Here is a 15,913-nt window from a genome sequence, read left to right as displayed (position 1 = left end):
AGGCGCCAGGGAGCTCGGAGAGTCCCCCAGGGTGAGCCAATGGGATGAGGAGCGCGGGAGAGACCCGCCTTCCCGCCGCGCGGCGGGCAGACCCGGGTGGCCGCCGGCCGACAGCGCCCGCGGGGTCCGCGGTGCTGCGGGCCCGGTTCGGGGCTGCCGCGCCGAGAGGGGCGGCGGCGGGTCACAGGCGCATGGAGCTTGGCACCGCCGCGGCGCGTCCCTGCCAGGCCCCGCCGGGCCACGCCGCCCCTCGGCAGATGCCCCCGCAGCGGCGTGGCCGGCGCGGCCACCCGGGCCCGCAGGGCCTGCTGTCCCCCGTCAGCGCCCCGTCCCTGCGGCCCTGCCGGCGCCTTCTGCTGAGGCGGGCGGGGCAGGAGGCTAAAAGGGCCCGCGAAAAAGCAGGGCGATGTCCCGACTGGGAGGGAAGCTGGCCCAGACCGGAGCAGCCTCAGACAGAGAAGTGTTGTCCGGCAGTCGTCTCTGGCACAGCCAAGTCCCTCTGATCAGCTCGTCCATCGGTGCTGGGCTGTAAGGAACAAGGAGCCTTGTGTATGCCCAAGGAGTGAACAGGAGAATTAATAATGCAGAGCTGAAAGCCACCGTCCTGGGCTCTCACGGGCTTTCCCACGGCAATGTTACACTCACAGGGTGACCCACGAGTGTCCTCCTCTCAGCCCTACCCACTAAGGCGTGGTTACACACCCCCAAACACAGTCTGTTTACTGTTGGATCTCAGCATACACAGCCTTGTCACTTGCTACTTGAACTAATGTCATGTTACTAATGTCATGTCTTTCCAGTCCTCACGTTCAGGCAAATCTCTCTTTCATGCTAGCCAGATGGCAGCTTTCTGCTGGCTGTTCTCCCAGCACCACCATCAGGGAGTTCCACCAGTATGCTCCATAATTTAGTGGTGGATAAACCTGTTAATCTTCAGGTAGGTGTTAATGCTGCTCCTTCAGAGCTTCCTTTTGCGGAGGAGCTCTCCCTCTGGGGCATCTCCCTGTAGCCGGCTACAGCACCTCACCAACCCCTGTAACAGCTTTCAGTAAAATCGAGGTCTAGTGACTCTGGATGTCCTGCCTTCTTATTTAGCAGCCTTACTCTGGCAAAGGGTGCTGGGTGCTTTTCTGCTGAAGATTGGCAGAGTAGGAGTCCCATACCACAGATAGAAGAATCATAGAGGCTAATTCCACTTTGTATGCTGTACGAGTCTTGTGGTCATGGGAGAGTCATTGATATTACAGCAAACAAAAGCTTGAATTTTTCCCTCCCATGGACGTCCTTCTATCTCAGCTTTTCTCTGGAGAGCTGGGTATCAGTGCATAGGCACATTGGTGCCAGCATTGTCTCCTGTGTATCTCAAAACATAGGCTTAGCTTATATTTTTTGCTGCGTTTCTGTTTCTCAAAGAAATGATCTCACAGATCATTTAAGATCTGACCTACTGAGATGACTTCATACCTTTCTGGTGTTGGGAAAGGGGATGGGGGGCAGGGTTTAGCCTAAAAGTTCAGGTGGTATTATTGTCTGTAAGGCTTGTGTTTCTGTCACAGCCAGGCAGAAGTCCAGGGACAGAGCCCAGGCATGCCATTGTGGTACTCAAGGCCTCACTAAGAACAGTCTTGCCCCCAGTAACACATGGCTCAAGTTGGATAAGATTTAAGAGATGCTGAAGGAACAATGAGATACAGTATTTACTGATGTATGGTGGTTTGGCCCTGGCTGGAGGCCAGATGCCCACCAAAGCCGCTCTATCACTCCCCTTTTCAGCTGGACAGGGGAGAAAATAGATATTGAGAGGCTCAGGAGTCGAGATAAGGACAGGCAGAGATCACTCCACAATTAGTGTCACAGGCAAAACAGACTCAATACAGAATAAAGTAATTTATTACACTACACTGCACACCCAGTGACACCAGACTCAGACAATGACAGGTGCTACCAGACCTTAAACCACCTTTCCCCACCCATCTCTTCTTAGCAGACTTCACCTTAGTCATGATTTTGCTCCCTTCTTCCTCCCCACTGTGGCACAGGGAGGGACAGGGAATAGGGAATGGGGGTTTTGGTCAGTTCCTTGCGAGTTGTTTTGCTTCTTAGCGGGGGCATTCCTCTTCCCCTGCTCCAGCGTGGGCTCCCATGTTAATTGCTGCATGATCTCTCCCTGCCCTTATCTCGACTCCTAAGCCCCTCAATACATATTTTCTCCCTTGTCCAGCTGTAAAGGGGAATGATAGAGCGACATTATCTGAGGATTCAGCCACATCTCAAGTGCAGAGCAGAACAAAAATTTTGCAGTCACTCAGGTCCATACTCCACAAATCCCTCCTGCAAAAAACATACACAACTTCCCAATATGTGGGTAAAATAAGGTGTCCCTTGGTCACAGCAGGTACACAAGGGATTTGCAACACCTTCATGAGCTGCCACTGATTGAGCTGTGGTTAACTGGCCATGTTCCTGCTCAGGAAATGTTTCAAATGTGAGAAAAACATTTCCTGAGCTGCTTCTGGAGGCAAAGAGGTTTATGTTAGCATCACATCTCACTTTTGCCCTGGGCTAAGAGGAGCGATGGGCACTGCTGCTTGGCTGATGTCTGGTAACTCCAATGGTGAGCTCTGAGCAGGCTTTAGCTTCAGAAGGCTGGGTTAGCCCAGTCTTGCCAACCTCAGAAGAGCTGAACATCACTGTTTTACACTTCAGATACCTTGGTTGACATAAGAAGTTCAATCATACATTTAAGATGTGTGGGGTTATGTTTACAAACCTTTTTTAACTCCCAATTTATTACTGTAATAATCAGAGCCATTAGACTCTGCCAAATGAAATGCTCTTTGAGTTTGAAAAAAAAATGGTGCCTACTTTGTTACGGGCATGTTTCTCACAAATGCAGTAAGTCAATGGTGTCCCTGTAATGATTAATAGAGAAGCCATTCAGAGTCCTTGGGGAGGTTTGGGTTTTTTTAATTACCAAGATAAGTTCCCCATCAAACCCATTGCTCAAAGACAAAACAACTGTGCTTTACTCACTTTCATTGCTCTAGTGAGATGAAGAAGTGTTGATATATTCTCCCCAGAGGTCATCAGAACTCCAAACAAGGTTGTGGACCTATTGTATACACACAGACTGGTGGACAAAGCCTGGGGTTTATTGTATGTTGAACAGAAGGGAAGGAGGAGATTAAACACGACACTTGGAAAGAAGAGGTACCTTCCCTACATGGCATCTGATTTGCAGCAGAGCTGCTGTGTGGGAGGCTAGAGAGGAAGGATAAGCACAGTCATTTTATTTTAGTTTTGAATGAAGGACAAACACACCACAACATTAAGGGCAAAAGCAGTGACACCTGCTTGCCTCTTCTGATCCAAATTCAAGAAATGTGGTTCAAATCCCTCTTGAGCCAGCACTCATGGACTCAGAGATTATTTCCACTAGAAAAGCAAGTCAAAGGTAGAGTTTGTAGTAGCACTGACAAAGTTCTGCTGCCTTGTGGAAGAACACACCTTCTTTGGTATTTATTCAGCACTCCCAGCTTTCTCCCGGTCTGTTTCCTACCAGAAAGGAAGAGTCCTCAGGTTTCTCTCAGGCTGGCATTTCCCACCCTTCCCTCGTGACTGTGACTGGCTGCTTGTCTCTGCCCCTTCTCTGGCTGTTTCCAGTCAGAAATGAGCAACATGTTCTGGCTGATGTTCCAAGTCTGAGTAGCATGGTCTATGCAGTCTGGGCTGTTGGGGAAATTGAAATTACACCATTTTTAATTCTCAAAAATTGTTTGTATGAAAAAAGTTACAAAGTTAGGCACTCCTCCAAGCAACACATTTCAGCAGTACAAAATGATTTTCTGCATAGTCCAACTTTCAGTACAGCTCTTGGTTTTATAATGTCTAGCAGAAGAGGATCTGGTGTGGGCTGGATGATAAATACAATCATAATGAACCTGCTTAATAAATAATACCAGGATTGGGCAATTCTGCCCAATTTATGATTGAAGGTATAATTCAGAAAAATGCCCTGTTCAAAAATTGGTTTTCTTCTTCATTTAAATGATTCCTTATCTGCAGGAGATATAATGTGAAGATGTGACATTTGGGCAAGAGGGGTCAGATCTTGGCCCTCCACTTGTGTCTTTATCACTGGAAGGCAGTGCTGGGTTTCTTTGGAAGCAGAGCAGGCAGCTCTTGAAGTGGCCTCTCTGGTCAAGAGGATGGCAGCAGACGTCCAGTTTGGGACTTCCACCATGTGCACTGTGGGTTACAGGTAGGAAGTGGTATGTAGTGTATAACCTTCAGAGAAGATAATTGGACTATTGTCTTGCATTTCTGCTGTTCTGGAGTTCAAAGTAAAGTCAAAAGTGACTCATCTGTAACACAATATTCCTCTGAACTGACACGGTTCGTTTTAGTGCTTCACAGGAATGCCCATAATATAGCAAGTACTACTAGTTATCTTCTTCTCTCTCTGTATTTGGTAATACCATGGATTAACTCTGCACAGCACAATAAAAGCAGTATATGCTAACAACAAAGACCTGAGTTCCTCCCCCCCCCCCCTCCAAAATTACTAGATATGATGCACCGACCATGAGGGCACGTGCTTGCGATCTCTGGTGAGCTTCACTGGACAGGGCAATGGTTAACCCCAGAGTAAAGCTGTGATTGAAAACAATGTAAAAAACCCAAAAGGCCATAGCCAGTTCTTCAAAGATGCAGAATCTCTACAACTTATATTTGAAACAGCAAAACCCACACTGATAAAATCTATGTACAGATACAGGCCTGACAGCTCTTATGCTTGTGTTTGCTTCATGAGAGGTATTACAGCTCTTCTTTCACCCTAACCAGGCAGCTTTGGAAGAGGCAAGGGATTTTTACAGTAGTTGTTTCAAATTGTGTTCTGCTGTTGTCTGATAGCATCATTAGCTGAAACCTCAGCCATGAAGTCAAAATGAAGGCAGGCACAAGGAAAATGTTTAGTACTGAAGGGCAACAACGAGGGCAACGTGACTTTGAGTCATTTAAAGAATGAAGGGACAATTTTGCCATTCTGGTATCAGAGGAATTTTATCCTTGAATCATCTTGCTAAAGGCAGCAGGACATTTTTTAGTTAGTACCACTTGATATAAGTAAAGAGAAAAAATAGTCTAATGTTCAGAGGCAAACAATTAGGTTATAATTAGTAATGCTGCTAATAAATGTCTCTGAAGACACAGACAGCAGTTCTTCTTGTACAAGATCTTATATTTAAACTCAAACCAAGTTATATGTATAATATTACAAGAGGAAAGTTAATGTCCATAGCTCTTTGCACCTTCTACCAGGAACAGACCAGAAAACATTAAAAGTGTAATTTCCTAACAGAACTAAGAGTTGAATATAGAAACAAAAGAGAGGAGAACATGAAACACTATTGCAAGAACCGGGATTTACTCGTTTTTGGATGGACTTGTGATGGTGAACATGTGTAACGTTAACAGATGTGCTGTGCATGAGCTCTGAAGGATCAGGGCCCTGCGTACGCTGGGCTGGTGCCGTCAAACTGCGCGAACTAACAAGCTGTTCACACTTCATAGAGTTTCTCAGAGCCTCTCTAGCTGAATGCCTGGGAAATACAAAGCAAAGTAACCGGTCCACATCTGTTGCTTTTTTTCTGAGATAACTTTGCTCGTTGACTGGAAGTCTGGGGTGGGTTTTTTGCCAAGCTCCAGGCTTTCTGTTGCGTTCACTGAAACGTTTGCACAGTAAGTACAGTTTGAGGAGTGAACAAGTAACACCACAATGTTTTATCACATTATTACTTTGGTAATATTAAATCACTGAACATGTCATTCACATTTAGGGTATTATTTGCTCTGGTAAATCACCAGGTATTGTATGCAGTAGCATTTTCCTTACCAGTTTAGCTGGGGGAATGTAATTACGGATTGTATCATGCAGGGACAAAAAAGAGTTGGATTAAAGAGCACAACTGAAATTCTTACATTTCGTAACATGCAAGCTCTTGATTTCATATTTTTCTTTTAATGTCACTTTTACAAATTGTACTTTTTAAAACCTGGAGGAGAAAAACCCAAAAGCATCGTAGTGATACTTGTGTGACATTGGGATGTCAGGACTGAAGCCTCTAGGTTCCACACAGAAACCACAGCCACTTGAAGCAGCGTGTGTTTGCTTCTAGCAGTAGCTTATTCTCTGTAGGTGGGCCAGCACAAGAGCAGATCTCCTCAGTGGGTTACAGCAGTAGCAGCAGCCACAGAGGATTTAGGGAGCTTGGCTATCACTCCAGGACCTACTACACTGTGTTTTCACATGACAGCTCTTCCACCTGCTCCTCTCGAGCATCATCCATTGAGCCACAGTGCTCCCCTACCCGCCCGACCCTGCCAGCTACCCCAAACCTGCCTCATTCCTTCCACTTCTTTTTGTAAAGGACTTGGAGACCTGCCAACATGAAACAGCACTGGAGAGAGGCAGGTGCTCTTCCCAAACACTGCCTGCAAGTCAGATCTGAGCCAAGGAAGAATGAACCAGAAACAGGAACAACTCTGCCTGATCAAGTGACAAGCACCAAGAACAAGTGAAACCCAAGATACAAGATCCATATCCTCCTGCTACACCTGCAGAACTGGTAATGAACACGTTTTTCAGGTCTCAGTAGCTGCAATAACAGATACTGAATTTCTGTGTGTCCTTCAGCTGTCTACAACACAAAATACCCTTTATGGGCAATTGTGTGTTTTCAAGTTAATCATCAGAGAAGTTCTGCAGCACACACTTGCTTTCCTACAGACAGTTTTTTAATGTAGCAGATGAGGTAAGTATCTGATGGCTCTCAGACACTACCTCTCAGGGCCTAAGGATCCTCTGTGAAGAGGTGACATTGTGTGTCTGTGCTGTGAGGAAGGATGCTGCTGGTATTTGGTGAAAGACCTCTTCCTGTGTGACTCCCACTCTCATCTTTGCATCCCACCCTTGTCTTCTTATGCCACCCTTGTCTCCACATCCCAACCCTATCTCTACCCTACCCTCATTCTCAGTCGCTGAAGGTTTCCTTTTCCTGGAGGTCGGCTGGAGCAGCTCTTCCAGATCCAGAATTATCTGCTTGGCTCTCATCACATCCATAGCCATTTCATCCTGGGTTTCAAAACTATGATGTTGTGCTGGAATAGCTGGAAAATGTCTGTACTAAGAATTAGCTCACACTCCTGTCTCCTAGAAGCCAGAGTTTTGTTAGAACACACTACTCAGAAAGTGAAGCCTATAAACACTGGACTACACAGATTTGGATGGAATCTGCTTTTTTTTCCCCCATCAGCCAAATGATTTAATAGCAGTGTTTATTCAGCAAGTTTGAGAATGAGCTGCTGTGGCAGTAACTTAATGATGACAAGCTTTGACTGCCAGGCAGTGCTGTATGTAGTAGGTCATTGCTCTCCTCAGTGCTTGAGACAAATGCTGGATTCATTGGGGGATCTTTCAGCAGAAGGATAATATGTTGAAAAGCAGCTCAGTCAAAATTACTTTGCTGTCGAACATTTTTCTAGCAGTCACAGAATCTGAAATCTGATTTATTAATTAAATCCTATCAGCACATGCTCTGAAGAAACCAGCATGGCTGAACCATGTCCCTGTTAAGAGAGATTAAAGGACATGACAAAAGCTTGCACAGTATGCCTCAGCCCACATTTCCTGTAAAGGATACTGCTTGTTATTTTTCAAAATATGCTGAATATATTTTCTTTATATCTTGGTTTATTATGACCCATGGGAGCAATTGTAAAACTAAGCCATGTAAGAACTAAGGGAAAAAAAATTGGACTACGCACGAGGAACTGGCATGTCCTGGCTGCATTCTCTCTCCAATAAAGGAACAGATCACAAGATATTTGGCAAGATTTTCTCCAAAAGGAACACAGACTTTGATAAAGTCTTTGCTTAAAAATTTGTCACGTGATTTTTCAAATAGATTTATTGAGCTTAACGCCACATAAAGAGATATGAAGCTTGTCCTAACATGAACAAAGGAGAATGGAATTAAAAAAACCCTATTAATTAACAACATGAAGCTCCCACTTCTATGGGATCACTGGAAACAGTGCCTAGTCCCACAGCATGTGACACACATCTTGCAGTCTGCTCTGTTTTGGTTAATTATAATGCACGGAGCCTGTATGTTCCAATTAGCCCTTGATAGGAAAATGATTCCCTGAGCCCCAGCAGTCAACGCTGTAGCCAGACGTAGGCAGCTTGGTGCCAGCCTCCCTTGCCATCCCTGCTCCTCCAAGACTCCAAGCCCCCAGCACAGCCCTCTCTCTCCTTTCACGTATGTCTTGCCGCTGTTTTGTTTTTGCACGAGTTAGTGCTTCCTCTAGGAGCCTGGGGTCATTAGTGCACCCTGCTGCCTCCCCACTGGGGGCTGGTCACCCCCTCTGGCACTGAATTATTGGCAGAGGCTGCTGCCATGCACCAAGCCTCCCCCTTCCTTGAGAACAGCCCATCCGCATCCTGCCTCGAGCATCCTCATGACAATTCACCTTCAGAACCCAGGGGAACATCGCCCAGCGATTGCACAGCTCCTGGCATTAAACATGAACGTGCCTGGTATGACATTTTGCCAGGAATGAACTGTGATTTCACACAACTACTCACCGCAGGTCCTTACACACTCTGTTGGACATGAATGCTTGGGCAGACAATAAGTTTTGCCTTGGTGTAACTGGCACAAAGCACCGATGCGCCAGCGCTCGTGAGAGCAGATGGCTGGACTGTTTTCCTCCAGACATTAAGGCTCCAAATCCATGCCACATTGCTTCCCCAGATTCACAGAAAGATGTAGAGGAACCGACTCCTATCAGATTTCTTCTGCCTGGTGGGACTGGGTCCTAACTTGGCTGTCCACATCGCATAGTTTGTTTCTGGAAACTTCTGGTCCTCTAGAGTTTAACACTAAACGCTGAAATTGGGGTGGGTGGGGGAAACCAAAGCACACCACAGCATGTGTGACTACAAGCAAGATGGTACCAGTGGTCCCTGAGAAGTGGTGAACCCTTTCTCTGTTAATTGCCAGGGACCTGGTTGCAGGCACCATTGGTGGCAGCAATGCCCAGGGCTGTGCATGGGGACCCAGAGCCACTGAAGCTGGGGAGAACTGTAACACCAGAGCTTTCCTTGGGTTTCTGATATCCAAGCCCATCTCTCACATATTGCAACACAGAAAGGATGCTGAATGGCCACTTCCAGCTCAGACAGGAAGTTTCTCTGCCCTTTTGATAGCTATCTGCTGTATTGCATCCCCAGCAGGAAAATGTGGAGAACAGTTCCCTAATTCGATGGGAAGCTCAGGTTTAAATTTAGGAGATACTTCTAATATTCAGGAAAATACCTCAGGATCCTCAGACAGGCAGCTTTGTGCAAGTGCTTCTGGCTATCACCGATGTCTCCTTAGGGATGAGGAAAGCCTGTACCAAATATTCAGGGTAAGAAGAGCAACAGAGGACTGATACTGCACTTGTGTGCAGGATGGGTGAGATGAATTACATCTTCCTCTTCTTTGCCTTGGTAAAGGACATCTCCCTCTCTTTTTGTTTTTTTTTTTTTAAAGAGTTTTCACAAGGAGTGGTGATCTTCACTTTATATGAAATGGGCAAAATCTCATCAGGCAGGTCCAGCTATCAAAACCAGCTGGTAAGACTTACCATGCCTTTATTTTCTTTCAATGGAAAAGACTGGATTTTATGCTTAACAAAAGTTTTGATTGACAATGGCAAGGAAATGACACATCTTCTCTGAATTTGTTTGTACAGCGTGAAGCCTAATTTTGCTTTCAGGAAATGCCGTGCTGTACACACAAACACAACGAATCCATAGTGGAGAATATCTAAAGAGAAATATAACTTCACCTTAACAAAAAGGTAAGACAAGTTGGCCGTTTGGCAGATCCTTGCCCGCCGGTGCAGGAACGCCGCGGGTGCTTGGAATTCATTCCTATTGTCCCTGGGCTGAATTGCTTTGAAAAAGGTCACATGAGGAGGAAAGGAAGTTTTGACTTTCACATGCCTGTTATTGCTAAGGAAACCACTTCCTTGGTATTCACATATTCAGCATGTCTCCAGTTTTGGCACTCTGACAAATGACATCGTGCTACCGCATCGAGTAACAAAGAAGGGTGGAGAAGGCTGTTAGATAACTTGACGTGTTTGAAACGCCAGTGCAAGCTTTTGTAGGACTGCCAAGCTTCAAGTAGGCTCTGTAAGAGTAAGCTGGGTCCTTTGTTGGCTGCAGATGAGATACCTGGAGCTCAGAAATGTGGAAAATGTCCTGGCATACACCTCAGCAAGCTCAGGTAGTTTGGAGGCCTCCTGGACTGCGGCAATGGCAATACTCTTACACCACATTAGATACAGGGAGACAAGTTTTCTCATAGAAATGTACCTTAATTATTTTCTGTGTAGAACTTATTTCAGCTTTCATGTACATACTTGCCTTTTCTTGGGCACTCAGATATCAGAAACTGAGTATCCCCAGGCGATGTGTAGCGATTTCATTAAAAGCACTTGGATTTGGACCTCGGGTCTAGGGGATTTTTCCCATTTTTCTGACTGCTGGCTCAAAGTAGAAACTAGAGCAACGAGCTACCTTTGGTTAGGACTGAGAAGCTCTACCAGTGGGGGTTTTGCTTTTTTGTTTTTTAAAGAAGATTGAAGCAGAATTTCTTGGAAGTAATACATTTGCAGATCCTGGTCTGACAAGAAGACAACGTGTCATAATTAGGCTTATTTCTACTCCAAGGGAAAAAAAAAATCAACCTGCTTCAGGGTATGAGTGGGTTTCACTGTAAATATACAATAGCTACTGAGATTACCTGGGCCAAGCGCGAGGCACGCACAAATCACAGGAACTGAACAGCCAAAGCCCTGCTCAATTTACTGAGAGGCTACTGAGCTTTTGATATGTCAAGATCTATTTGTCTAAACGTTATCTGTAAAAACAACATAATGTAGTGAACTGAGCCCGGGACTGCGGAGGCCAGGAATCAATATTCTAATCTTGGCCCTGCCTCAGATGCATTTGGTGGGTCCGGAGAAGTTGTTTAATCTCCCTGCGTGCTTGCCAGAGATAAAACAGTTCAAATATAATAAACTCCACTGAAGAGCTGCGCAGGTCGGTTCGCAGCTTCTGTACACTTCTCTGAGGACCTGAACTGTTATATAAATATTACCATTACATGCAGGACTTCTGGAGGTTTCTCTCCAGGAAGATACGTGCCGTGTATCTTCGGATCTGAAATTTCAGGTCTATTTTCTGGCAGCCACCCTCACCCCGTGGAGGCTTCAAGCGCAGTCCAGCGGCACCACAGAAGCCACCCAGGGTATCTGCCATGATAATGTCTTTTTTGTCTTTCGGTTTGGTTTTCCTTAAATGTGTTAAAACAGGATTATTTAAACAATGGCTCAGGTGTTTTCTCCAAGAGAGCATTCTGTCAGTGGCAGGAACAGACCAAACTTCAATACAAGTTATTTGCTTAATGCAGAAATAAAAGAGAATGGACCTATGGCCTGTTTATGTAGGAAGTAAAATCAGATAATAATTGTGATTCCTTCTGACTTTAAATACTTGAAAACAAGCTGGGTTTCATCCTTTTGGAGCGATTGTCTTAACAGAGGCTTAGCTGAGCCGCACTTACTCCTGAGGAAAGGTTACTTGAGGTGAGACAAACGATAGGTAAAAATGCCCAATTAAAGCCACATTCACCTTTTCCAACTTTTAAAAAACAAACAAATAAAAAAAAAATCAACCAACGAACACCACCACAGATTATCTTCTGTGATATAGACAGTACTGGCTGTGTCCCTCTTCCACGCAGCAAAATGATCTCCACGAACAGAGCACGAGATTACCTGTGCCCCAGCGAATTGTGCACTTCTTGGCTTGTATCAGAAACAGTGTGGCCAGCAGGTCTAGGGAAGTGACTGCCGCTGCACTCAGCATTAGTGAGGCTGCACCTTGAGTGCTCTGTTTACTTTTGGGCCCCTCACTACAAGAAAGACATTTAGGTCCTGGAGAGCGTCCAGAGAACGGCAGCCAGGCTGGTGAAGGGGCTGGAGAGCAAACCTTACAGGAAACGGCTCAGGGAACTGGGGTTGTTCAGCCTGGAGAAGAGAAGGCTGAGGGGAGACCTTATCACTGCCTACAGTTACCTGAAAGGAGGTTGTAGCGAGATGGGTGTTGGTCTCTTTGCCCAAGCAACAGGGGATAGGACGAGGGGGAATGGGCTCAAGCTGTGCCAGGGCAGATTCAGATTGGAAAACATTCTTCACAGAAAGGGTAATCGGGCATAGGAACAGGCTGCCCAGGGAGGTGGTTGGGTCACTGACCCTGGATGTATTTAAAAGATGGGTAGATGAGGTGCTCAGGGATATGGTTTAGCAGAGGACAGGTTCGGTTGGACTCGGTGATCTCAAAGGTCTTTTCCAACCTTGTGATTCTGTGATTCTCCATCCCAGAAGAGCAGCAGTTTGTGAATTACTCTAGAAGCCGCTTACAAGCAGGCACTTGGCAATTGCTAAGAGGAAGTGAGTGCTGAAGCAGTAAGGTGTGCATTTACTGGCATCGTGTGCATTCGTTTCACAGCCATTAGTACTTTCACAGAAACGAGTTGTGTGTCTCAAACAACCCCAGGGTTTGTCTCCTGTATTAGTCAGCCCTCCAGTGCTGTTGCAATCAGTCATACAAACGGGCTGTGTCTGGCAGGCGGTAGCTACACCCAAACCTAGACAAGACTTTGGGTACCATCAGAAACAGCTTGAAATAGTCACTGTATCCAGTGGGGAGTAGAGGAAGGGGTGCATGGGGGTGATGCACTCATGGCAGCCTGGGTTGCTAAGCACACAGCCTGCTATGCCGCTAACCAGGCAGGACTGGGTGGCAGCTGCGTGTTTAATAAGCTGTGTGCTACCGTGCATTTACATAGCTTAAGTTGTAGTAAAGCCCTAGCAGGACAGGGTCAAAAGTGCAGGGCTGGAGGGCTAAAGCCCACGCAGGCTAGTTCATAACCCATCCTGCCCTCAGTGGAAATGGGCTTAGGGAGGAACCACAAGAAAATGAGTTGCTCTCCAATCAAGGAGAATTTTAAAGGCCAAAAGGGAAGAATGTTAAAAATAATGGAAGTGAAAGCACACGTGACCATGTCTGGCAAGGTTCATTCACATGCTGGTTTCAGGGTATCTATGTGTCCTCAATAAACTGAGCGTAAGGAGCACAGTGGAAAGGCAAATGAGATTCCCCTCCCTTGTGGTTTACATGTCTACAACAAAACTAATCTTTGCTCACCCCCTATGCTCTTACCATTCTTTTAGTCAATCATTTGACGCTTATTTATTTCCCAGTGTGCACATTTAACTATTTTCCTGGGCATCATATATTCACTTTGGCACCACAGGAGACCAGAGGCCTGTCTCATGCAGTGACCCCCTGCAGCAGGCTCTCGGTCCCCTCTTCTCTCTCCCTCCTTAGCAAAGGCCCTTTGAACACTGACTGAGCTACTGGCTTTGGACAGAAGAGCCCACGTCTGATTTTACTTCCTCCAGTGTAATCGTGGGCTCCAGTGACTGTGCTTTTCGTTTATAGTGACGTAACCAAGATTGAAATCTGTCCCACGGTAAATATTTATCAGAGCATATCAAAGGGAGAGCAGAAACAAGCAAAACAGCAAGTGCCATTAAACTTTGCCAAGATAGATTTCAAAGTCAATGAAAACCACCCCAGAGACACAGAGCTAAAATGTAGGACAAAGCAGAACACTGAAAAAAAATAAACCCAAATTTCCAAACACTGATGTCCTACATCTCCCACGGAACAGTTTTTAATTGCTTGTAACTTGCAAAGAGTAAGGAAAACTTGCACAGAACAATACATGAGCAAAGCCAGCGACTCTGCCGCTTCTGTTACCATCTTGGCTTTGATACAAACACCCACTGCAACTACCTGCCTGGGTCAGAGGCCCTTCCTACAGACGAGCAAGACACAGGACAACATCCACAACTGGCTTTCTAAATTATATGAAATAACGGGACGCCACACTTGAATTAGATAATTAAAACTCTGTTGTGGCTTTGCTACATGCCAAGGACACTCAGTTTCTTGGCAACAGAACCCTAATTTTCCTTCTTTGATATCCAGGTCACAGCCACTTGGATGAGAGGCTCTTTTCCTGCAGCAGTGTAGGGCAGCGGCACGCAACTTCCCATCCTGCCATCAGGATCCCCCTGAAGTTCTGCATCTTTCAACTGTATTTATAATTACAGCCTTTATAAAGGGCAATTCCTCAATATTCTCAAAGGTCAGGAGACACATTAAGAAACCTAGGTAGCCCTGTGCAACACCAGCAGCTTCTTATACCAGGGGCAACAGTGTCTTCTCCTGTTCTAGATAAAGAACATGACTGAAAGGGTAGAGAGAGGGGGAAAACAAATGTTCCATCCCCAGACCTCCCATTTCTTCCAAAGTTGGGCCCATCCCATCCCTGACCATTTGCCATCATCCCACCTTCTTAGAAAGGGGAACACTGTCCTAGAAATCCAGCTGGTGTCCAGATCAAGTGAGGAAATTGCTTATGCTTCTGAGGAGCGCTGACTTGGCCAGCTAGCTGGGAGAAAAGCATGTAGCCCTGACCGCTGGTACTGCTGCTTTGCCTGAGCTGCCATCATTTGAACTGCAGAACATACTCCACGCAGCCTCAGGATTATCCTGCATCACCAGTCCCGGTGTCGTCAATCCATACGCAGCTCCCAATTTTCAGCTCTGCTTCAACGGGGAAGGCGTCACAGTGCACGCACGCGGTCGACAACCAGACAGGTTTCCAGAAGACAGGCATACAGAGCACGCTGCCGAGGAGAGGGTGAGGCAGAACAAATCACGCAGACCAGATGGCAGCCACGCTGCTTAATGCGCTGCTGGAAGGTGCCCAGCCAGTCTGGTGATGAGCGATGCAAGAACCTATATAGGATAATGCTCTTTGTCAAGTGCCAGCAATTTATTACATTATATTCCCGAGAACAGCTGAAGGGAATTAACCACAGTAACCACTGACTGCTCCTTCTGACAGCCCTGAGATCCTATCTGTGCGGCTGCTGCAGTTATCGGGACGACCTGGGCAGATGTGAACGTGTCCACAGCTAACCAAAAGCCAACCCACCCAGGTGAGCACAGCACCAAGCCCTGGCCAATGAACCACCCAATGGGTGTAGCAGCTTCTGCCTGCTGCTACGCTCACCATCACCTGGGCTTTGGTCCACTTGCAGCGTGAGCAGAACAGGCTTGCATCCACTCAGAGAACACAACAGGGAGCCTGTTGAGGATGACACGCCAGGCCAACGCCTGAGGTAATAGTGGGCTACATGCTCCTCTCTCCAGCTGCCTCGAGCAAAGGAATGGTTACCAGGAACATGCTCTCTGCAGGCTCTGTAATCTAACAAAGCAGGTTTAGGACAGTATATTTGTATTCTTCCTGTCTTGTGTGCAGCCTACATCCATGCCTGGGTATTGCCATTTAGCGCTAAAAATCATCCTTCAAGTTTGATTCTTTTGCATAAAAAAATCCCAATCATTGAGCAACTTCATCAAAACAAGGCTGCAAAGTGAGATCTGGCAGAACTTGTGGAGATTGCATTTTCTAGTGCCAGTCCAGAATTTCATCTGCACTAGGAACAGGTGAGGTAAACGAAGCAGAACCCTGACCACAAAAACCTGGATTGCCTTGGTATGCTGGAAATGAAGCTAAGACAATACCGCTTTCTTCCCCAAGAGAAAACCCTGAACCCCTAAGATTGACATCTTACCCACAGAAGGGGAAATGAATTAATTTTAACTCCAAAGATGACCACTCCTCACTAGAGATAAGCGTATCTTAAATGC

Source organism: Gallinula chloropus, assembly GCF_964237585.1.
Source record: "Gallinula chloropus genome assembly, chromosome: 3".
Taxonomy (NCBI): Eukaryota; Metazoa; Chordata; class Aves; order Gruiformes; family Rallidae; genus Gallinula; species Gallinula chloropus.
This window is presented reverse-complemented; position numbering follows the sequence as displayed.